This window comes from Paroedura picta, chromosome 6 (genome assembly GCF_049243985.1).
Source record: "Paroedura picta isolate Pp20150507F chromosome 6, Ppicta_v3.0, whole genome shotgun sequence".
NCBI lineage: Eukaryota > Metazoa > Chordata > Lepidosauria > Squamata > Gekkonidae > Paroedura > Paroedura picta.
Genome location: NC_135374.1, coordinates 8078514 through 8102572, shown reverse-complemented (window position 1 = coordinate 8102572; position 24059 = coordinate 8078514). Strand labels below are relative to the sequence as shown.

The 24059-nt window shown below is 52.9% G+C and overlaps 2 protein-coding genes across 2 annotated transcripts in view; both read left to right on the top strand.

The window, feature by feature from the left end:
• Window positions 1-24059, top strand: part of DLG2 (discs large MAGUK scaffold protein 2) — a 1130680-nt gene that overhangs the window by 1079739 nt on the left and 26882 nt on the right. The gene's annotated exons all lie outside the window — the stretch shown is intronic.
• RAB30 (RAB30, member RAS oncogene family) overlaps window positions 17970-24059 on the top strand; it is a 46045-nt gene continuing 39955 nt past the window's right edge. The window contains exon 1 of the mRNA XM_077341368.1: window positions 17970-18320. The gene's annotated coding sequence lies outside the window, so the exon portion shown is untranslated. The remainder of the gene's footprint in view (window positions 18321-24059) is intronic.

Below are 24059 nucleotides of genomic sequence, written 5' to 3'. Positions count from 1 at the left end.
TTGTCCCTGCGGATTAGCATATCCTTTTGGACTGAGCTTATTCTCTCACCCTAGCCAACCTCACAGGGTTGTTGTGAAGAGATTGCTGTACGGTGCTTTGGGTCCCCATGTGGGGAGAAAGGCAAATAGAGTAAATAGATGAATAATCAATAATAAAAATGAAAGAAATCAAATAAAAAATAACTTAAAGTTGTAAAAATAGTGTTTCATGAGCTGCCGTATCACGAGGACCTTCGTGGTGTGGCCGAGGCAAGGGATGCCAATCTCCAGGTGAGACCAGGAGTTTCCCTGGACTAGAGAGATGAATTTCCTTCAGGAGAGAATGGTTTGGAGGCAGGTTGGGAAAAACCTGGAGACTTTGGGGGTGGAGCTGGGAGTAGGTGTGATTTGGGGGCAGGGTGGGACCTCTGTGGACAATGCTAGGGAATCTGCCCTTCAAAGCAGCCCTTTTCTCCTGGAATTGAGCTCTGCTGCCTGGAGATGAGCTATAAATCCCAACTGACCACGTTGCTGGTTAGGGATGCCAGTCCCCTGGTCAGACCTGGAGATCCTCTGGAATTATAACTCACCTCTAGACAAAACGGAGCAGTTCCCTTGAGGAAAATGGCTGCTTTGAAGGGTGGACTCCACAGCATCCTGCTCCACTGAAGTCCCTCCAGGTATTTCCCAACCCAGAGCTGGCAACCCCGTTTCCTGTACATGGCAGTGATTTTCGGTCAGATAGTGAAGTGTGACCCACTGTTCCGTTTCTCCTTGGGATTTATCCTGCTCCCTTGGCCCAAGAAGCACAAGGGCGCTTCTTGTAGTATCCTTGTGGGTATGTGTCGTGGTTCGGTCCTTGGTGGCTTGGGAACCAGACCGAACCCCGCCATCAGAGGCGCCCGCGATCACGGAGGTAGGGCATGGTGATCACAGGCAAGCCGGCAGCTGGGCGCCCCACCCGATCGTTGAGGTGGCAATGGCCGCTAAAGAACCTCAATGTCCCCCTCCACCTTTTGACAAGGGCCCGGAGATGGCCCTTTGTTCCAGGAAAATGGGCCATCGGGAACCCCGGAAAACCTCGCATATGTGCATGAGTCATGATTGTATCAGCATGTTCCCTCCGGAAGTACTGGGTGGGGCAATACAGCCAAAGGAGGTGGGTTTTGTATAAAAGAGAGCTTCCACCTGGAGTTCGGTGGAAGCTCTTACTCCATACCAGCGGACTCCACGTTGCTGAAATAAAGCTTGTTCCTGTTGTATCGTCCACCCGGCCTGGCGTGACGTTTTCTTCAAGGGGCACCCTGTTTTTTCAGTTAGCAAGCGGGTTCCCGACATCGTAAGAGCTTCCACCGAACTCCAGGTCCACCCCCAGATAGCCCGGGCTTTGGGGCTACCGAAGCGCATTCGGAAGGTTCCCCTGGTTTTCGTCCAGATGGACGGCAGCCCGATTCAGGGGGGACCTTTCGGGGAGGAGGTGGGTCCTATCGCCATCCACATAGGGGACCACCAAGAGCTGCGGTGGCTGATCCAGGTCCCCGTAGCGGGATATCGGGCGGTGTTGGGCCTGGATTGGCTGAAGGAACACAACCCCGTGGTGGACTGGCGGGCGGGGACCCTGAAGTTCGACTTGACGGTGGGTGCACGGCATCGGGTCCCCCGCGAGAATTCCAGCCACAAGAGGACGGCGGCGCGTCCCAGGGGAGCGGCGGCGGCGCAGCAGGAGAAACTAGAGCCCGAGGTCCCGCCAGAGTACCGAGACCTCGCAGCCGTTTTCAGCGAGCGGGAAGCGGACGAGCTACCCCCACACCGCCGCACGGACTGCACTATCAACATCCCAGAGGGGGCGGTACTGCCCAAAGGGCGCATCTACAAAATGAGTGAGGGTGAGCTCAAGGACCTCCGGGAGTTTTTGAAAAAAAATCTGGCCCGAGGTTTCATCCGGCCTGCTTCCAGTCCCATGGGAGCTCCAGTCTTGTTCGTCCGGAAAAAGGATGGGTCCCGACGGCTGTGCCAGGACTACCGGGGCCTCAACGCCATCGCAGCGGGGAACGCTTACCCCCTCCCGCTGATCCCGGATTTGCTGGCCCGGCTGGGCAAAGGGACTCTGTTCACTAAGCTGGACCTAAGGGAGGCGTACTACCGGGTACGCATCCGGGAGGGGGATGAGTGGAAAACGGCGTTTAACTGTCAATTGGGACAATTCGAATTTAAAGTGATGCCGTTCGGTTTAAGCGGGGCACCTGGGGTTTTCATGAGTCTAATTAATGAGGTGTTGCAGGACCTTCTGTTTCAGGGGGTGGTTGTTTATTTGGATGACGTCCTGATCTACAGCCAAGATCCCCAAGAGCACGTGACCCTGGTGAGGGAGGTGTTAAAGCGCCTGCTGGCAAACCACCTATACGTGAAGCTGGCTAAGTGCGAATTCCACCGTCCCTCCCTGGACTATTTGGGCTACCGCATCTCAGCCCAGGGCATAGCTATGGACCCCGAGAAGGTGCAGGCGGTGCTGGACTGGGAAAGGCCCCGCACCCGGAAACAGCTACAAAGCTTCCTGGGGTTTGCTAATTTTTTTAGAGGCTTCATCCCCAGATACTCCTCCGTAGTGGCTCCCCTCACGGACTTGCTAGGTACCAAGGGGAGAGGTCCTCGCGCCACGCGGCCCAGCGCAGCGCTCGGCTGGAATGAGAAATCGGAGGCAGCGTTCCTGGCCCTCAAGCAAGCTTTCGTGTCTGAGCCCACGCTACTGCACGTCGACCCAACCCAGCCGATGGTGGTACAAGTCGACGCCAGCGACGCAGCAGCCGGGGCGGTTCTCCTGCAGCGAGACCAGGCGGGACAGCTGAGGCCGGCGGCCTACCTCTCACGAAAATTCGCCGAAACGGAGCGGAACTGGTCTACCTGGGAGAAGGAGGCGTTTGCGATTAAGTTCGCCCTCACCGAATGGCGGCATTGGCTGGAGGAAACAGAGGAGCCGTTCGAGGTCTGGACAGATCACAAGAATCTGGAGGCGCTCCGGCAACCGCGATCCCTGAACGCCAAGCAGATGAGGTGGGCGGAGTTCTTTTCGCGGTACAATTTCAAGCTGGGTCACATCCCCGGCAAAGAGAATTTCCTCGCGGACGCCCTCTCCCGGCTGCCGCATCATGGGGAGGGGTACGCTCCCTGCACCAGGTCTGTGTTCGGTGAGGAGCAGCTGGGACGGGGGGTCGTCACTAGGCGTCGGGCCCGGGGGGAATGGGAGCCCGACCCGGCGACCGCCCCGCTCCGAGACCGCCTAGTGGCAGCCTACGGGACAGACGAGGAGCTGGCTGAGCTCCGGGACTCTTTGATTTTGGACTCCGGTCTCTGGCGGAGGGGGGAGGCTGTCTACGTCCCGGAAGGGCTACGACGGGAAGCCCTCAGCCTCTGCCACGATGCTAAGACCGCCGGGCACTTCGGTTTCGTAAAATCCTGGAAGTTGGCCCGGCGGCGGTTTTGGTGGCCCAGTCTGCGGCGGGACACAAAAGCTTACGTCAGTGGTTGTCCTGTCTGCCTGACCTGCAAGCCGGGGGTTGGCAAGCCGAAAGGGCTGCTGCACCCGCTCGAGGTCCCGACCCGGCCGTGGTCAGTGATCTCCATGGACTTTATAACAGACTTGCCTCCCAGCAAGGGGAAAACGGTGATCTGGGTGGTGGTAGATCTATTCTCCAAACAGGCCCACTTCATTCCTTGCGCCAGTGTCCCCAGTGCTTCACAGTTGGCTCGGATGTTCCTGGATCACGTGTTCCGACTGCACGGGCTGCCGGACAAGGTGATTTCCGATCGGGGCTCACAATTCGTGTCCCGGTTTTGGCAAGCTTTCCTGCGCCTGTTAGACATCGAGCAAGGGCTGAGCTCCGCTTACCACCCCCAGACGGACGGGCAGACCGAGCGGGTTAATCAAGTACTGGAGCAGTACTTGCGGTGTTTCGGTTCCTATCATCAAGACACCTGGGTGCCCCTGCTCCCCCTGGCCGAGTTCGCGTACAACAACGCAGACCACAGCAGCACGGAGATGTCGCCTTTTGCCGTCGTCTACGGGACAGACCTGAGACACTTCCCGGAGCTTGGAGAGGTCCCCGCCCGGGAATCGGCCGACCTTCGCGAGTGGGGGAAGCGTGCCGGGAGCTGCTGGAAGTCGCTGCAGGAGCAGCTCCACAAAGTCAAGGCAGCGCAGAAAGAGGACGCCGACCGGAAGAGACGACCAGCTGAGGAGATCCGACCGGGGGATCGAGTTTACCTTTCCACCCGGAACCTCCGGTTGAATTTGCCCAGCAAGAAGCTAGGCCCTCGGTTTTTGGGGCCTTTCGAGGTCTTGGCCCCGATCAACGAAGTTTCGGTCAAGCTCAAGCTCCCCAAGAACCTCCGGCACATCCATCCCGTCTTTCACGTGAGCCTTCTAAAAAAAACTCCGGACGGTGACGTTTGGCACCCCGTGTTTTCCCCGCCAGCGCCCGAGGTCCTGCTGGGGGGGGAGCACCACGAGGTGGCGGATATCCTGGACTCTAGACTCCACAGGGGGAAGTTGCAGTACCTCGTGGAATGGAAGGACTTCGCTTTGGGGGACCGGGAATGGGTCTGGGCAGCGGACGTCCTTGCGCCCCGACTCACTGAACGTTTCCACAAGCGGTATCCTGGCCGTCCCGGGGGGTTGGAGAATGGACCTTTGGGGGGGCAGAATGTCGTGGTTCGGTCCTTGGTGGCTTGGGAACCAGACCGAACCCCGCCATCAGAGGCGCCCGCGATCACGGAGGTAGGGCATGGTGATCACAGGCAAGCCGGCAGCTGGGCGCCCCACCCGATCGTTGAGGTGGCAATGGCCGCTAAAGAACCTCAATGTCCCCCTCCACCTTTTGACAAGGGCCCGGAGATGGCCCTTTGTTCCAGGAAAATGGGCCATCGGGAACCCCGGAAAACCTCGCATATGTGCATGAGTCATGATTGTATCAGCATGTTCCCTCCGGAAGTACTGGGTGGGGCAATACAGCCAAAGGAGGTGGGTTTTGTATAAAAGAGAGCTTCCACCTGGAGTTCGGTGGAAGCTCTTACTCCATACCAGCGGACTCCACGTTGCTGAAATAAAGCTTGTTCCTGTTGTATCGTCCACCCGGCCTGGCGTGACGTTTTCTTCAAGGGGCACCCTGTTTTTTCAGTTAGCAAGCGGGTTCCCGACAGTATGCCAGCCTCCAGATGAGTGCTGAGGAAACCCGGAATTATGGGACGTCTCTGGACTACAGAGACCAGTTGCTCTAGAGAAAAGGGCTGCTTGGGAAGGGGGGGGGACTCCAAATACTCTACCCCAGTGAGGTCCCATGCCTCCCCGGGCTCCCCCCCCCATCTCTCAGTGTTTCTTAACCTGGACTTGGCCACCATCATCTCACAGTCCTTGGTTGGTGGCCTGGAGGAACCTGGCCATTGTATATCCTTGGGTACCAAACTGGAGATTAGGGGGACAGGTCTCCCCCACCCCCAGCAGGGAATCAGGGTTTATGGTTGCCAGACCCAGGCTGGGATAAACCTGGAGATTTGGGGGTGGGGACAGGGGCTTCAGTGGGGTATAACGCCTTCCAGCCCACTCTCCCAAGGATCTATTTCTCCCCCCCCCCCCGGGGAGCCAATCACCGTAGTCTGGAGATGAGCTGTAATTCCAGGGGATTTCCAGGTCTGACCTGGGGACTGCTATCCCATGGCAGCAATGGGGCCATGGGCACAAACTTCACCTCAACTCTTGGCAGCTTCTCCTTGTGGCTGTGTTGGGAGACCACCAAGCAGCAAAGTAACGGCCTGATGGAGCCCTCCCCCAAACCCAGAGAAAAGGGCCCAGCACTCTTTGGTGGCCAATTTTGGTTAAATACCTGTATATTTTGGGAATGGAGTCTGGGGAGAGGGGTGGGTGGGAAGAAGGGCCTCAGCAAGTTTTAATGCTGGAGTCCAGCCTCCATTGCAGCACCCCCCCCCCCCACACACACACACACACTGGGAACTGATCTTTATTGGCTGGAGAGTAATCATGATAGCAGGAAACTCCAGGTGTCACCTGGAGGTTGGCAACCCCACTGGATATCACCAAGGAGGGATGTCAAATTTAAGAAATGCCTGGAGATTTCAGGGGGGGGGGAAGGAGTGCACCTCCCGGGGACTTCCTGGGATTACAATTAATCTCCAGGCTAGAGCGCTCAGATCTGCAGGGGGAAAAGGACTGCTTTGGAGTTTCAACTTGAAGGTATCTCCACAAACCTCCAGGAATGTCCCAAAACAAAAGTGGGAACCTTAAACAGTGGTGCAAAGCCAAGCTCTCTAACTTCCATATATAATCTTTGCGGTCAGGAGAGGGATTGTTATTTCCCAGAGAACTTTTTGCGTGGCATTTAGGTCGGCCAAGCTAGGGGATGAGTTGAACCAACCCGCACTAGGAGCCCAAGTCTTAACACGTGGCGATTCAAACTATTTTTCTTTTTTTAAGCTTGTTTTATGCTATCATTCAAAGATAGGTTTGTTTTAACCTTTGTTGCGCCAAAGGGAACCCGACTCTTTTTAAACAGGGGCTGGATAGTCATCGGATGGAAAGGCTGATTCTGTGAAGGTTCAAGGGGTTGGCAGGCGACAGTGGATGAGCGAGAGGGTCAGGAGTGTCCTCCATAGTACAGGGGGTTGGACTAGTTGACCCATGAGGTCCATTCCAACTCTGATTCTTGCCCCTTTTAACGTAGTCCCATCCGTCTGGGTTAAGATTCAAAGGAGCAGTTGAGTCTTGGTAGATAAGTAAAAAGGTAAGGTAAAGGCATCCCCTGTGCAAGCACCGAGTCATGTCTGACCCTTGGGGAGACGCCCTCCAGCGTTTTCATGGCAGACTCAATACGGGGTGGTTTGCCAGTGCCTTCCCCAGTCATTACCGTTTACCCCCCAGCAAGCAAGCTGGGTACTCATTTTACCGACCTCGGAAGGATGGAAGGCTGAGTCAACCTTGAGCCGGCTGCTGGGATTGAACTCCCAGCCTCATGGGCAGAGCTTTCAGACAACATTTCTGCTGCCTGACCACCCTGCACCACAAGAGGCTCTAGTAGATAAATATCTGCCATTTTCCATTATCGCCATGGTTGGTTACACCCTCTGCAGTGTGCTTATGTTTTTAAAATATATTCTCTCCCCTCTGTGTCCAGGGCAGGGAAATCACAAGTTTTCTTGCCTCTAGCTCATGCCACCTGCCCATCAGCAATTTAACAGCTTGGCTACATTGGTTTATAATCCTCATGACACCCCTGCGAAGTAGGGCACTTATTATTGCCCTAGTGCAGATGTGAGTGGGGAAGTTGAGCAGAGATGCCTTGGCCATCGCTTGCTTTATGGTAAAGACAACAGTAACGCCCCGGACTCCCCGATTCCTGGCCTGTTCTTTTAACCAAGTGGCTCCTTTCGTCTCGGTTCAAATGTCTTCCCCACGGAAAGATGACTGCAGCTGCTCCAAAACTGACTGATTTGTAAACTACTAGCAGACTGCTGTTTGACCTTGGGCCAGCCTCATATTCTTGGCCTGGCCCGCCTTTCAGGGTCGTTGTGGTGTTAAACAGGAAGTGAGGAGACTCCTGCAAGCTGCTTTTGATGAAAATGGCAGGGTGCAAATGAAGATGTGATTTCAGTGCTTCCCCAAGGTGGGGGGGACTTGGAGGTATGGGTCACACTGACAACTCCACTTAGACCCCCAATCTTTGGTTGATGTTTCTACTTAGGAGAACTCGTTGGCTTTGCAGAACTCCGGAGAGCAACGCTGCTCTTCATATCCATGCTCAACTCTTTCTACTTGCTGCACAAATTCACATGCATTTCTGCACCTCTTTGTCACCGCTGAAGGAGCACTTCCTCACGGGCTTCCACATGGTTGTCGTCCATGCTCAGTTCTCCCCCTGCAGGACAAAGCAGCGCATTTAACCACACACTGAATAAATGTGCCCTCGTGTATAGAGAAGTCTTGTGACTCAATTCCTGCTGAGTCGCTTACAGACCGCAGCCCAGGAAATGGCTCCCGAGTGACAAACCCTCGGCAAGCAGCACTGACGGCTCTGGGAAGCCGTGGTCTTCTTTCGTGAGGTTATCTCAGCTTCCCGCTGCGAATGCGCAGTTTGCATCACATGGGCTGGGGAAAGCAGCACATGATCTCAGGAGGCTGAAAAGACAAAATTACCATTAAGTCCCACTGCAGAAAAACTAGATGCCTTTTTTCTTCCCAGCAGCTGCAAGGATTTCACGCAACATGGGCATTCATGCCGGAAATGCACTGGGTTAGTGTTGTAATTCAGCGCATAAGCAAATGCTTTAGGTTTGCTTTCTCAGAGTAGCATAGAAGTTAGTGTTGGACAAGGATATTGGAAGATGAGGCTTGAATTGCCACTCATGCCATGGAAGTTTGCTGGGTGATCTCTGTCACACGCTCTTGGCCTACCTACCTCACAGGGTTGTTGTGAAGATAAACCACGGAGGAGAATCACGCCAAGCTATTTGCTGTCTCCGTTGGGTTGAAAAACAGCACTAAATGAAATAAATGCATCCCCTGTTGTAGAACTATCTAGTTGTTAGAGATGCTTCTAGTAATTTTCTTTGCAAACTGTGAGCCAGCCTTTGACAATTTCACCCCTGACAAAAACGTCCTTCTTTCCCCTATCCCACAAGGAAGGAACCTGCTAAAATTTCTGCCACTCAGGCTGTGATGTCATAGTTCTACTGGGATTTAGGACAGCGAGGCCATGTCAAAACAGCACTGGGTGCTCCTGACTAATTCTGCTAATTTGTTGAAGCAAATGATTCAGGTCTGCAGGGCAGGACGTCCTTTAAAATTTAAAGTTTAAATGGTACTCTCGGCTTGCCCAAAGTTATTAGGGCGTTAGGCTCAGCTCCTTCCACTTTTGCCAGTAAGCCACACCTGACTTAAGAGGAACAGGTGTGGTTTCTCATCGTCTGGCACCGTCATGATCTGCATATCCCTTGGTGGTCTCCCCTTGAAATACCGACCAGGGCCCAGCCTCCTTAGCTTTGGAGCCAAGAATGGGTTAGCTGAGTAACCCGGGTCAGAGAATCCACATCATATAACCAAACCCCTGCTAATATGGCTAATCATAGGGCACCAAGCCACCTTTGCCCTGGGGTCCAACCAGCACAACGGGACCAGCGGATTCTCATCTGGAGAACCAGGTTCGATTCTCCACGCTTCCTCCGCAAGCAGCTCGTTGGGTGCCCTTGGGTCAATTACAGTTCTCTCAGAGCCACCTGTCTCAGTGTGTTTGTTGCAGGAGAGGAAGGGTAGGCAACTGTCAATGGCTTTGAGACACAGGATGCCTTCTGGGTGCCATTGGGCCAGTTCCTGTTCTCTCAGAACTCTCTCAGCTCTACCAGCCTCACGGTATGTTTCCTGGGGGGAGAGGCAGGGTAGGCAACTGTCAGGCGCTCTGAGACGCGGGAGGCCTTCTGGGTGCTCTTGGGCCAGTCCCAGTTCTCTCAGAGCTCTCTTAGCCCCACCTACCGCTGATGCCTACAGTGGACAGAGAAAGAAGTGGTGACCATCATCCGCTTTGAGACTCCTTCAGGTAGAAAAAAGCAGCTCGACTCTTCCAAGTTTCTTCTTTTCCCCGGGGTCAAGCAACTTTATCCCCCCAAAACATTTAATTGCAGAGCGCCAAAGAAACAAACCTGAGAGATACACATGCCAAACGAAACTCGGCCCAAACAGCCACTTTGTAGAAATTCGTTCATCATGGAGATGGGCATGCCTAATCATTCCCCTGCTCTTTAATTCTTACGGCTCCTACCCAAGAAAACGTGTTGGAAAACGAGCAGAACGGAGGCATGGAAGAGGGTAACTGCTCTCCCAGAGGCTGTCCTCACCCCCAGGCACAGCAAACATGAAATTCTTCTGAGCCATCTCACGCTCTTCTAAGTGTCTCCTGGGCCTTCCTGTGTCTTTGTTTGGCATTCCTGCCCAAGGTCACATTTCGAGAATCTCAAAGTTCACGCGCCTCTCTGGCATCACGCTGGCCGTCCACCAGGCCACACTGCGCATTGACAGCTCGCAGATGACATACAGCTGGGGCAAGTCAGCTTTGAGCAGGCTTTGGTCTGCCAGGGGCTAGGTTCTTAGAAGATTACCAAGTGTCCTGACGCCACCAGCTCTCGAAGAACAGCAATGAGGATTACCCAGAGCGAGTTTCCATAGCGTAAGAGTTACGCTGGAAGCGGTGAGCCTCGCTGTAAGGAACACTGTGATTAAAGCAACACTGACTGTGGCGGTTGTCCCCGTTTGCTCCACGCGGAAATTTAGTCCTCTCTGGAGCACCACAACCCAGATCCCTGGCTTGCTAAGTGCCAAGTCGCTGGATGCTCAGGGGTAGTCAACCTGTGGTCCTCCAGATGTTCACGGACTACAACTCCCATGAGCCCCTGCCAGCAGTTGCTGGCAGGGGCTCATGGGAATTGTAGTCCGTGAACATCTGGAGGACCGTGGGTTGACTACAATTTTCTCCATGCAAGCAGGGCACTCGTTCGAGTAACTACACGGGAAAGAATCAGGAAAAGCACTCGGAAACAACAGCATCCTTCTGGTCTAATGGGAAGGCACAAGGAAAACCAGCATCAAGAGCTTAAATTTGTTATTTTTGCATTTTCCAATGGAGACACTGGTTAAGCATAGGCTCCATGGCAGAAGATTCGAGTTACAAATTGAAAGTCCCAGGAAACAAATCTGGGGAAGGATCTCCGCCAGATGTCCCCAACACGGTGCCCTCCAGCTCCCAGTTTTTAAAAAGCAGGCGAGGCCTGGTGTGCCCATGGCTTGGGCACTGGAGCTTTGATTGGCTCTCCAGGTTTTTAAATATGCTGCTTTAGCATCGATCGCCCCCACAGCACAAGGAGCTGGGGCCGCCATTTTGTGGCCCCTCACACGTATCAGAATTCCAAAGGTGTCTGTGTGCTCTTGAAGCCAGGAATCTGTCCCAGAGTTGGTGCCCCGTAGGGACCCCACAAACTGGGACAATGAAGGAAGCCAACTGTGTTGCGTTTCAACAAAGGTGCCTGCATGTCCTAAACAGACCTAGCTGGTCTTAAATCGACCTCTTCATGCAGCCACTTTCATCCCGTTGACAAAGTGGGGTAGAGCCATTTTTGAGGTGAACTGCTCTCTTCCCTTTGCACTTTGGTTTCCAAATCACTGCCATCTGCCATTTAAAACTACCAATAACGCTGCTCCCCCCTCCCATAGAAACATAAGAGTTGGAAGGGACCTCATGTGTTATCTAGTCCAATTCCAATGCCTTTCAATGTAGTTCTCAGTTTCTAAAAACTCTATAGCGCTCTATATTTGAGCTCTATATTGCTAGAACAAAATGGCACTTTGGTTCTAGAGCAGGACCATTAAAAGACCTTGTGGCTATTTTGTTGTAGTGCTATAGTGGTCAACGCAGATTTTTTTAAAAAGAAAACACTGCAAGATTGACCAGTGTGAAAAAGCGGCATGGTTTGAAATGGTTGGACTGCTTCAGAGATGGTTCATCAAGAGAATTAAATTTGCTGTATGAACACCCCCCCCCCCAATCCCTGTATCCCTTCGCCCGGAATACGGCCAATAATGAATGACATTCCATTTAGTTTAATTTGAAAGGGGCCATAGTGAAACCCAGGCTTTCTCAACCAAGGTTTTGTGAAACCCTGTGGTTTGATAGCCCTGGGTTTCTTGAATTTGTGTGTTCATATATTTCCAAATGTTAAAGGTTTATTAGGTCATATGACCACACATGGTCATTTTGACCTGCACCGCCAATTTCCAATAGGCCAGGAGGGAAAGGGAAGGGGAGGGACCCCGGAGGGCATGCCCTCAACTATGCTTCCCAACCATATTCCACCCAATCGGATCACTTCTGGAGCTTCTCAAAGCCTAAAAAATGTTTCAGGAGTTTCTCAAAAGTAAAAAAGTTAGGACTAGCTCCTGGAAATTGTGGGATTCCCCTCCAAATAAACACATAGAAGACTTGACAGTTCTAACCGGATTCTAAAAATGATTCCCCAAAGGTAAGCGCCACCGAAACAACATACCCAAAACAAAGCCGCAAACATGCCTGGGACAAAAGAAACCCAAAATTGTTGTCTGTTCTGCCGTCGCCACTTGGAATGACTTCTTGATGAAATATCAACAAGCCACAGGCTTAAGTAGACGCTGTGCGAGGGACTGCGCAATTTCAAAAGCCACAGGTCATGGAAGCCAGCCTTGCTCAATCTAGGCTCAACTTTTCTCTTGCCAGCGCAATCAATCCCAAAGAATAGCCTGTCTCAGTCAGACTGGAATAATCACAAGGCAAAGAGAACTGCCAGAATTCCCTCGTGGACAGACTGATCTTGTTTCTAAGGTTTCATGTATTGTTCATATGTTCTATGTAAACCGCGCTGAGCCTCCGGGGAGGGCGGTATATAAATAGAATAAATAAATAAATGGGGGGGGGGAGTTACTTAAGAGGCTAGATGTGGCGCTGGCCAGCCCCCCCCCCCATCTTTTTGAGCCAACGGGCATCTCTGGAAGTCTGGCATAGTGCAGTTGGGGCAGGCCCTTAAAGCAGCACAGAAGAGCTAGCGCGGTCGCACCGTGAAGATCTTAGGGTGTGGTGGGAGCTGCTGGCAAAGCAAGTAAAAATAAGTATCACAGCCAATCAGATCTCCAGTGGCCAATCAGAACCCTTGCTGGGCAAAAGCCCCACCCACGTTCACAACAGTCACTTGGCGGGCACCGTGTCGGGGACCCCTGCCTTCGGTCTTCTAGCCAGAGTGCTGTGACGGCTGGCATACCAGACGAAGACCCAGGAGATCTGAATTTGAATCCTTGCTCTGCCATCGGACTTCAATGGGTGATATTGAATCACTGACACGCCCTCAGCCTAACCTCTTTTGTGAGGATAAAGCGGACCAGGAGAGGCTGTTGTGAGCCATTTTGGGTCCCCGCAGAGGACAACAGTGGGGCATCGGTCAAGCCGGCTTCTATGCACTTACCTCTTGGTGTGCGCCACCAGTGCCGCATCCCCTATGCCCAGACTTCTCAAAGGAAGGAACTGCCATCGTTTTTGGGTTTATGATACTCTGATACGGTTGCCACAGGCTTTGGAACAAGAGCTAGATGCAAGTCCAGCAGCAATTTAAAGGCCAACGAGATTTTTGCGTTGTAACTTTTTGAGAGTCAAATCTCCCTCCCTCAGATACGTGATGAAAAGAGTGTTGGCTGTAGAGGGTTTACAGTCCCGCCCCCCCCTACTGGGTTTTACGGTGATCCCGGACTCAAACCTTCCTCTCCCACTGCAGTTCTACACAGCTAGGCACTGATACACAGCTTGAGGGTGGATCAGTTGGTGCACAGAAGACGCAGTGGGCAATCTCTGCAGGCTCCAATTAATGGGACAGGAGGGGGAAGAAGCCACTGCAGGAGGCTTTAGAAAGGCAGGGCCAATCAAGTGAGCCAATGCCTGGCTGAACTCAGAAGGGGGATTTTTAGGCTCATATGGAAGAGGGAGGGAGGGAGGGAGGGAGGGAAGGGAGGGAGGGAAGGGAGAGAGGGAGGGAGAGAGAGAGAGAGAGAGAGAGAGAGGGAGGGAGGGAGGGAGAGAGAGAGAGAGAGAGAGAGAAAGAGAGAGAGAGAGAGAGAGAAAGAAAGAAAGAAAGAAAGAAAGAAAGAAAGAAAGAAAGAAAGAAAGAAAGAAAGAAAGAAAGAAAGAAAGAAAGAAAGAAAGAAAGAAAGAAAGAAAGAGCTTTCTAATTCACTGCAACAACGCTTTGGCCAAGCCTTGATTTCATGAAGACCAGAAGACGCTGCCACTGTTTTGAAGATTCTTACATTTCCTGTGTGAATGTTTAAAGGGACAATGGCATGAAATATCATACAGCAGAGGTGGACCCTCCAGAATTTGCAGAGGCCACCCCACCCCAATCAGCCCCCCCCCCAAACTGGCTTCACTCTGACCCAACCTACATCTTCCCGTTTTTATTTGCAAGACAGACACCCCTGGGAGTTGCTGTGGCAACCCAAGACACTGCAAAAAAGAAACCCGCATGTTTTTGACACTCCATATTTTGGGAGAGTTTTTACACCCCAGCTTTCTTTTTTAAGCATATTGTTTCCGGCAGGAGTCCTCCCGTAGTTGGAGAACCGCCAAGCTGTAGGCACGTCTTGCCCTGCCATGACACTTAATCCACAGATATTAGATAAAGCAGGGGTAGTCAACCTGTGGTCCTCCAGATGTTCATGGACTACGATCCCCAGGAACCTCTGCCAGCAAATGCTGGCAGGGGCTCCTGGGAACTGTAGTCCATGAACATCTGGAGGACCACAGGTTGACTACCCTTGAGATAAAGGGATCCAAAGAATCTCTGAACTACTAAATTACCCTATTTGATTTCAGCACATCGATACTCCTCCACCTACTTGAGACAATGGAATGCAAAAGGCTTGCTTAAGAATAACCTGGCTGGAGTGATGTAGAAGAATAAAGGAACTGTCAGCGGTGAGAAGATAAAACTGCAGATCCTCTCCTGGCCAAGCTGCTATTTAGAGAGAGATTTTTTTAGCAAGACACCATTAGACGGCCGGGCTGCCAAAGTCTGGTTTCATATCCTCCGTCCTGGCATCTCCTGAAAAAGAAAAGAACACTAAATTTTAAGTGGGGTGTATTCATTCATCCATTGGCTATCAACCTAGAGCAAGGATTCCCAACCAGGGGTCTATGGACCCCAGGGGGTCCGCAAGAGCTCTGAAGGGGAGAGAGATTGGGGGGGAGGGGGGAGTCCGGGCTGTCTTTTCAGCTCTTAACTCTTCTTTCTGGTCTATATGAGGCACAGCAGCCATAGTAATAATAAAGGCCTGAAAACTAATTTCAGGGGCTCCTCCATGGTCAAAAGGGTGAAAAAGGCTGACCTAGAGGGAGGATTTGAGAAGCCAGAAGAGATTTGTGGGCTTTTAGTGGCCACAGTACCTGATAAAAATATATATAGGTCTAGACAGGATGGCTGAATCATACTTTTTTTGCTGGCTAATAACTGGAGTGGTTTTTGGAATGACGGACAGCCTCTTCCTGTCTAGACCATAAAAAACCCTCTTGCACGGCTAAGCATCTATTAAGTTGTCCAGCCTCTAACATGGCGGACAATAAGCATTCTATGCAGACATTACATTTAACAACGGCTTCTTCCTTCCCACAAGAATACCTGGGACTGAAACAGGATTACTCTCATCCTAGTTGTATAAGGTTGCGTATTAGATGCCTTGACCATATGAAAGAGCCTTTTACTGAATCAGGCTATGGGTCCATCGATTTCTGGCTTGCCTATTCAGAAGTTCAGCCCTATGAAGATAGGTTGAGGGACTTGGGAATGTTCAGCCTGGAGAAAAGGAGGTTGAGAGGGGACATGATAGCCCTCTTTAAGTATTTGAAGGGTTGTCACTTGGAGGAGGGCAGGAGGCTGTTCCCATTGGCTGCAGAGGAGAGGACACGCAGTAATGAGTTTAAACTACAAGTACAACAATATATGCTAGATATCAGGGGGAAAAAATTCTCAGTCAGAGTAGTTCAGCAGTGGAATAGGCTGCCTAAGGAGGTGGTGAGCTCCCCCTCACTGGCAGTCTTCAAGCAAAGGTTGGATGCACACTTTTCTTGGAGGCTTTAGGATGCTTAGGGCTGATCCTGCGTTGAGCAGGGGGTTGGACTAGATGGCCTGTATGGCCCCTTCCAACTCTATGGTTCTGATTCTATAAGAACAGCAGCTCTCTCGCATTAACTTACACGATCCTCATAACTGGAGAAGCCAGGGATCGAATTTGGCCTTCCTGCAGATGCTCCACCACTGAGCCATGGCCTCCCCCGTCGAATCCCACAGAGCTCATTGATTTCTGCTCTGCAATCGGCCTCCAGTCTCAGTGGGAAAGGCAGACCGTAATTAATTTTGTTTTTTAAGTTTCATGCTTTTGTGCAAGCCACTTAGATGCTGCAGAAAGAGGGTCACGTCCCTACCCAACACACACAGGCTGCAATTTCTGTGGTGAGGAGAATACATGTCTAAACAGAGGAATTTGAAGCACCGAATGAACTGTCACCATAAGTTTTAAAAATGTTTGTAGCCTCAGGTTGTCACCGGCTCTGTTTCTAGTCAACCGAGAGCCAGTGCGCTACTTTGGCTCAAGGAATCGACAGGCCCCCGATTCAAATCTTGCCTCTGCCATGAACTCTTTAGCAGCAATGCTGCCAATTTCCACGCTCCGGAAAGGCCAATATTTTGCCCAGGCATTGCAATTTCTTCCTCTCTTTCCCAAGCTAGGTATCCCAGGCAGCAGAGTGAGAATGCACCCGCAGAATTTGGAAGGCAATTCAGAATCGTTAATCGACACCAGCCTCCCTCTCTGGGTTGGCACCGAGGCAAGCAAGATGGGTGCACAAAATGCCCACCACCAAGGAGAAAAAGCATGTTTTGGGGGGGCTGGTTCTGAGTTGGCTGTCCAGATAGTGTGGAAAGAAGTTCTTGAGCTGCAATCAAAGAACATGTTTGCAACCCAATTTCGGAATGCTCGATAAAAAGCTATTGAGGACTCAAGGATGCTGCCCACAAGTTGCAATCCAAGCACAACTGAGGCACACCCTCCATTGTTAGGTGCGCTCAGACAAACCCTCTTCCGCTCAGCACCCATCCTGTGTTGCTAGGCAGAGTTGCTGCAACGCAAAACAGGGTACTTGGAAAGCAATACCATCAAACGGCATCAAAACTAGTTTTGTTGCTTAAAAGGAATAAGGGGAGGGGTGTCTGAAAAATCTCCAGATTAAAGAGAACAAAAAGTCCTTCTGAATTTTTCCACCTGCACATTTTACAGAGCACAAATATGGTTCACCTTCACAACAAGCCTGCCAGGTGCTAATATCACCCCGCGGGGTCGCAGGATTTGAACCCAGAGCCACTTCCTGATCTCACCCTGCGAGCCGCATACATTCCCCAGCATTTGAACCCAGGGCCGAGTTAACAGGCTACTATGCTCAATCCATTGCCCCCAAAACTCTAAACTGCTCCCAAAGTTCCCGATTTTTAACGCGGGGGAAGGGCCATTTCCCATGCTTACCAAGCCGTACATTCCGTGCCTACCTGGCAGGGGTAGTCTCCACGACTAAGGTCGGGACGCGGGACTCGAACCCGGGATCTGCGAGGCGCCGAACGTGAGGGCGCGCCCTCACCCCCTAAGCCACCGCCCACCGAGGCCACGCCCGCTGGCCGCCAGGGGTCTACCCGAGGCAGAAGGGAACCTCGGCCTCCCGCCCGTCAACGGTTCCTATGGCAACCCCTACAACTCCCGCCTCCCGCCGATCCCGGCGCGCGCCCCTCTTCACAATTTACCAAACGCCATCGAGGAGTTTTGGCCCTTCTTTCCGCCACCCGCCGCTTTTTTGTGTGTGGCAAAGTGGGAGGGGGGGTTCCTCTCGGGTCAAGCTCGCGTCCTTCGCGCTTTCTCCCCCCTCAAGACAAAAAAAAATCCCGCTTCAATTTGAGCCCCGCTCCCGAAGCCGTTTTCTTCTCCTCAGGCATCCGGGACGACGGCGACCGCGGAGGCAGCCGCGACCGACCCTCCCGCCCCGCCGCTGCCAACATGGCCGCCCTCAGAGAGCGGCTTCTCCGCCGAACGCGACGAGGCCCTCCCCTTCCCTTCCTCCCCCCACCCACCCCTCCGCGGGCCGCCTTTTGTCATTCCTCCCGCCTGCGCCTGCGCCGCGCAGAGCAGCCTGGGCGCTGTAGTCCCGACGAGGCCCTTGGGTCTCTTGCTTTGGGTCTGGAAGCGCCTCCTGTGGGACTACGCTTCCCACAGAGCCCCGGGAGGAGCCGCGCCAGAACCAATCGGAGCGGGCGCGCCTCCTTCCACGCCCCGCCGCGGAGAAGGGATGATGTCATTGCAAAGCGGGCCGAGGGCGGAGCGGCTCTCCTTGCTGCGCCGCAATTCATTGTGCCCGACGCCGCCGCCGCTGCTGCTGCTGCTGCTGCTGCTGCTTCTGGCCGCCTCCTCCTCCTCCTCCCCTCCTGCGCTTGCAGCGACGGAGCAGCGCCTGGATCGCGAGCAAAGGGGGCGGGAGCGGGTGGGGAGGCGGGGAGGGGGACGGCGCAGAGGAGAGAGAGAGCGATCCTGCCTGCCCGCCCGCCCGCCCTGCACACTTTGCATCCCCGGGGGAGCTCGCAACGCGCCTGGCCCCCATGCCCTGGCTTCTCTGATCCGCACCCGGCGCTCTCCCGGCGGAGGTTCTTTGTGGCGGGGAAAGGGAGCGACCATCCCAAGCCAGGTGAGTGCCGCCGGGCGAGGCTGCTTCCCAAATCGGCCAAGCCCGTTTCTTAATTTTTCCCTCCCTTCCAATAAAAGGTTGGCTGGACGCCGTCCCAAGGTGCCCCGGAGGCGGGCATTGTCAGGAGCATCCCAATCCTGCGCTCTTTTTAGGATCCGGCCCAGGGGCCTTTGCTCAGGATCGGGAAGGGCCCGCCTCTCCCCCCCCCCCCAGTTGTTCCCACATCCCCTTACTTTTCTTTTCGGGAAGGGAGAGATTCCAGGTGCGGAGCCCCTCCCGAGGCGGGCCGGCCCACAGGATGCTCCTCTCCCCCCTCCCCTTTCCAGATGTTGGGACGTGCGTCTGGATGCATGAAGCGATTAATACTGTTATTGATTAAACCTGACCCCGTTGATTGATCGATTCTTTTCTGGGGGGAAACGGAGTGGCTTCGAGCGAGCTTGAGTCAGCATCCGCCTCTACGCTGTGCCCTCTTCCCTCTGTTTTGGAAGATCAGCTAGAGGGTAGGCCATCCAGATGTCAGGACTGTTTCCCCAGAGCTCTCCTGCTGATACCTTGCCCATCTTTTGCTCTTGCTCTTTTCTGAGGTTTTTCAGGGTGTGAGCTCTCGAGAGTGGACTTCTGTCAGAGAAGTCACTGTGCCACTGAGTTGGGGGCGTTAAAATAAGACCCCCAAGTCGCCATCCAGCAGCCCGGCATCCTTACTCCCAAGTAAGCCCTCTGACTTTTCACAGGGCTGACGGAATGCTCGAAGGTCTTCCTGTGGCTGCAGAAATAAGCCAGAGTCCGGGAGTGCTTTCGAGACTAACAGAATCTGTGGCAGGTGAAGAGTTTTCGGGAGTCCCAGATCGCTTCTTCAGATTCTCCAGCAGCGCCTTAAAGACGAATGAAATGTGCGGCAGGGGAAGAAGTGTTTGAAGAAGCGAGCGGTGACTCACAAAACCCTGCCCCAAATGGAACTCTGGCTCTTTTTCACTGCCACAGAACAAAATTTGCCTCCCAACCTATGAAGCCTCCGCTGCTGGCTGCAGGATACCTTTTTCAGCACTCTTGCTGGCTGGCGATCCTAAACAGGCACACTCAGAGGCTGTCTGTACTTCTGGGGCACCCTGCCCGGGATCCTGTGGGAGCGTTTGGAAGAAGAATATCTTTCAAATCCCTTTCCACCTTGATCCTCCCCCCCCCCCCCCCCGCCGCCGGTGGGTGGATATTAAGGAAATCCATGCAGACTTTGGATCTCTCGTTGGTGGCAGATCTCAAATAGCAAGTCGTATGTTGTCGTGGGGGAGTTTCTCTTGGTGTTCCCCCCTTGCCTCTTGATGAAAAAATGCCCTAAACGGTCTCTTAATGCTTTCAAGATGCTGAGGGAGATGGGGTTTCGTGGGAATGTGAGGAGAGATGCCTGATTGGTGAGGGGAAAGCAAACATTGACACAGAAGAGGCCTTTGCAGCTCTTTCTTTCTCCTGGGCTATTCGGTCTCCCTCAAACAGAGCCGGTGGTTCCCTTTGAACCTCTTCTGCTGCAGGATTGCCCCAAAGGTGAACTTTGAGCCCTGATCGTATGCATGTTGACTTGGGAGCATTCCGCTGCATTCTCGCGTTCGCCCACGCAAGAGCGTAGCCCCCGTTTCTGGGCACCTTTCGGATTCTCCAGTTTGCTTGGGATAAATTGCAGTGCTTCGAACAGCCGGCCGGTTGCATAACCTCTGCGTTCCTAGGGCTGTGTTTTACTGGAGGGGCATTGCAGGCTTCCTCCCCCCCCTTCCCCCCCCCCCTTTTCACTATCAGAATTTTTTAAAGTCTTGCCCAAAAGGCCTTTCTGGTATTTCCTTCCTGGGCAAACAGGAGCTGGCAAACTTAGAACAGGCAGACAAATCTTAAGTGTCTACTGTGGTTGCCCTTGGTTCAAAGCTCACCTTGACCATGGATCCCGCTAGACAGGGAGGGTGGTGAGGTGGTTGAGAACAGCGGATGGAGTTGCCGGGTCTCTGCTGGCCACCGGCAGGGCATGCAGCATGGGTAGGAAACTGCTGGAGATCTGGGGAGAACAGGGAACTCAGTGGGGTGTAATGTGATAGAGCATCCCTACAAAGAATCCATGGTCTCCAGGCAACCTGGTCTGTAGTCTGGAGATGAGCTGAAATTCCAGGGGATCCCCAGGTCCTGTCTGGAGGCTGGCAACCCTAGTGGCAGCCTAGAGGCGAATCGGGTTTGATTCCCCACTCCTCCACTTGAAGCCAGCTGGGTGACCTTGGGCCAGTCACTGTTCTCTCAGATCTCTTTCAGCTCCATCTGCCTCACAAGGGGCCTGTTGTGGGAAGAGGCAGGGGAAGGTGATTGCAAGCTGTGTTGAGACACATGAGGCCTGCTAGGTGACCCTGGGGCAGTCACTGTTCTCGCAGAGCTCTCTCAGCCCCACCTGCCTGACAGGTGTCTTCTGTGGGGAGAGGAAGGGAAGGTGACTTCAAGCCGTTTTTGAGACTCCTTTGGGTAGTAAAAAAGCGGGGTACACAAAGATGGGAAGCTGCTGTCCTTTGGTACCGTGGCCAATACAGGGATAATAACCCATTGTTGCAAAGGGGATGGTGCTCTGATGGTGTGCACGACGCAGGTATTTCTGTTGCCAGAGACAGGAAGGTGTGGAGCAAGCAGGTTAAGGCTGCCCATGTTTTAATGTGTTGAGTTTCCCTCATTCAGCATCAGCGGAATAAAGCTTTGCCATATACTTGTGGTGTCAACATCACCCCTGTTGGCCCTCAGCCCCCACGTTTCCACTGACATCGAAGGGCGTTGCTTTTCAATAAGGCCACAGCAGGATCGGTGCCCTGACCTCACTGACCTGGGGACACAGTCCCCTTGGTCTCCATCGGAGCGGCCGTAGCATCACGACCCAGCACCTGTTTTGAATGGGCAGTAGGCTCAGGATGCACAAAAGGAAATATTGCTCGACACAGTGAGCCTTTAAACCGTGAGATTCGCTGCCAGAGTCTGAGTTAATGGCCACAGGCTTGTGCAGCTTTAAAAGGGAATTGGACAGATTAATAGAGGATCGGTCTATCAATGGCTGTTGACTAAGGAGAACCTCCACATTCAGAGGCACGAAGCCTCTGAATCCCAGCGCCAGGAGGCAACATTGAGGGGAAGGCCTCGGACTCTATGCCCTATTCCTTATCCTCCAGAGAAATTAGTTGGCCACTGTGTGAGATTGGATGCTGGGCTAGACAGAGCATTGGTCTGATCCAGCAGGGCTCTTCTGAGGTTCCTATCAGGTGTAAGCCTTGGTTTCTGCTCTATTGCTGGCCCTGCGGAGGAACTGGCTGGCCCCTGGGTGAGACGGGAGGCTGGACTGGATGGACCCTCCCTGGTCTGACCAGCAGGGCTCTTCTGAGGGTCTTCTCAGGGGAAGGCCTCGGCCTCTCTGCCCTGTGGCTGGCCCTGCAGAGGAACTGGCTGGCCCCTGGGTGAGACGGGGGGCTGGACTGGAGGGACCCTCCCTGGTCTGACCCAGCAGGGCTCTTCTGAGGGTCTTCTCAGGGGAAGGCCTCGGCCTCTCTGCCCTGTGGCTGGCCCTGCAGAGGAACTGGCTGGCCCCTGGGTGAGACGGGAGGCTGGACTGGATGGACCCTCCCTGGTCTGACCCAGCAGGGCTCCTCTTATGTTCTTAAGGAGCGGACCAGGAGAGCTTGTAGATCCAACGCCCACACAAGCTAGTTTTTAGGGCCGACAGCCCAACCAATGCATTTATTTGGGGGCAGTCCTATCGCCCAGTCCTGTCAGATCTCAGAAGATAAACAGGGTCAACCCTGGTTAGGACTTGGCAGGGAGATAATCAGGGAAGTCCAGGGTTGCTTCTCAGTAGCAGGCTGTAGCCATCTCTTATGGGATTGCTGTCAACTCGATGGCAAAAGCGTGCAAGGTTCCCTCGGTCTAAACCCACTGTTTTCAATGAGCTCAGGCTGGTGTACCGGGGCATAGGATTCTGCTTGCTCAGCCATAAGCATCTGATGAAGTGAGCTCTGAGTCATGAAAGCTTATGCTGGGATAATGTGGTGGATCTTCAAGATGCTGTTGATTGGTTATGATCCTGAGTCTTTACAGGCCAAGCTTGTGCACGCTTACACAGAATTAATGCCTATTAATCATTCTCCAACCCCTTTGACTTCCTCCTCGGATCCCCAGTCCTTATCTTCACAGCTGTATGCACATCTGCCCAGTCTTGCCTTCCCGTCTGTACCTCCTTACCTTGCAGGGGCCAGGCTGCCCGTAAATAGATCTGCCTGTTCTCTCTCGTTTCCTCTTTCTTTGGGGCAGGGACTTCTTGGGGATTTTTTTTGTTCTGTTTTTTACTCTTGGTTCTTTCTGAAGGGGGGTGTGTGGCTTTGCTAGCCTCACAAAAAATGAAACAGCTCAAGGGTGAAGCTGACACTAGAAGACACTTGAAATCCCTGGGCCTGGAAGTGCTTTAGTAGCCCAGTTCTGTGGACTGTGCAATCCCACCCCATTGAATTTGTTACGCTTCATTTGAGAGTAAACATGTGCTGGATGGGGCTCTGTGCGTACGTGTGATTTGCAGGCAGGGTGTCGCTTTATCAGTGTCAGCACTTCTGCCATTTATCGCTAACCTTAACATTTTTATTCCCCCTGTATTTGCGTGAATGGCAGTTGAACCCGAAGGACTGATAACTCTCATATTCTAGCAAGATGTTATGCTGCGTATTTGTGGGATATTTACATGATGCTGTTTACTAATTTCCTGCTAATTTACTCTGTCCATTTCATTTTTGGAGGAAGTCTGCCAGCCCATGAAAGCTCACACCTAGAATAAATGTTTCTTGGTCTTAAAGGTGCCATTGGGCTCAAATTCTGTTTAGAACTTCCCTGGCTTGAGAAGTGGCTTGGACCAGAATTCTTTGAGGGTCCGGAGGTGTGCACCAAGTCTTTTTCTCAGTCGCTGCACAGATTTATCCCTGCACTTGTGCAGCTGGCTCCGAATTGTCCTCTGGCAAACTTTCCTTGGAATCGCTTTGGTGAGGGGCTGCGTGACATGAACAGGGAGCCCCCCTCCCTGCTGTTCTTTCGGATGTGCATGTTTGTGAACATCGACCCCAGGGCCGTGCTGTGGCCTGTCCCGTTTGATAGCCTTTTTATCTGGCTCGCGCAACCCTTCGGGGAATAAGCATTCTTCGGCTCAGTCTCCTTGCGTTTATGTTTTATCAGATCGCTCTTCCTTCCCCTTTCATTGTTAGTAAAGGAGAATAGCAGTCAAGCGGCGCTCCAGGTCCCTTCTGTTTTTCTTGCCTGTGTTTTAAAAAAAAAATTCTTTTGTGCATGGAATTGCGTTTTTATGCGTACGTGTTCAATGGCGTCAAGACACTTTGATCTTATGTTGACCCTACGAATCCGTGCTTTGTAACATGTGTGGTTGCCTTGGTTACGAGCGGCGGCTGCTAATCTGGCGAGCCGGGTTTGATACCCCACTCCTCCTCGTGCAGTCACCTGGGTGATCTTGGGCTAGTCACAGCCCTGATCGGGCTGTTCTGACTGAGACGTTCTCTCAGAGCTCTCTCAGCCTCACCTACCTTACAAGGGTGTCTGTTGCGGGGAGAGGAAGGTAAGCTGCTTTGAGACTCCTTCGGGCGGTGAAAAGCGGGGTATCAAACCCAACTCTTACTTTTCTCCTTCTATGTCAGTGGTTCTCAACCTGGGGGTCGGTACCCCTTTGGGGATTGAATGACCCTT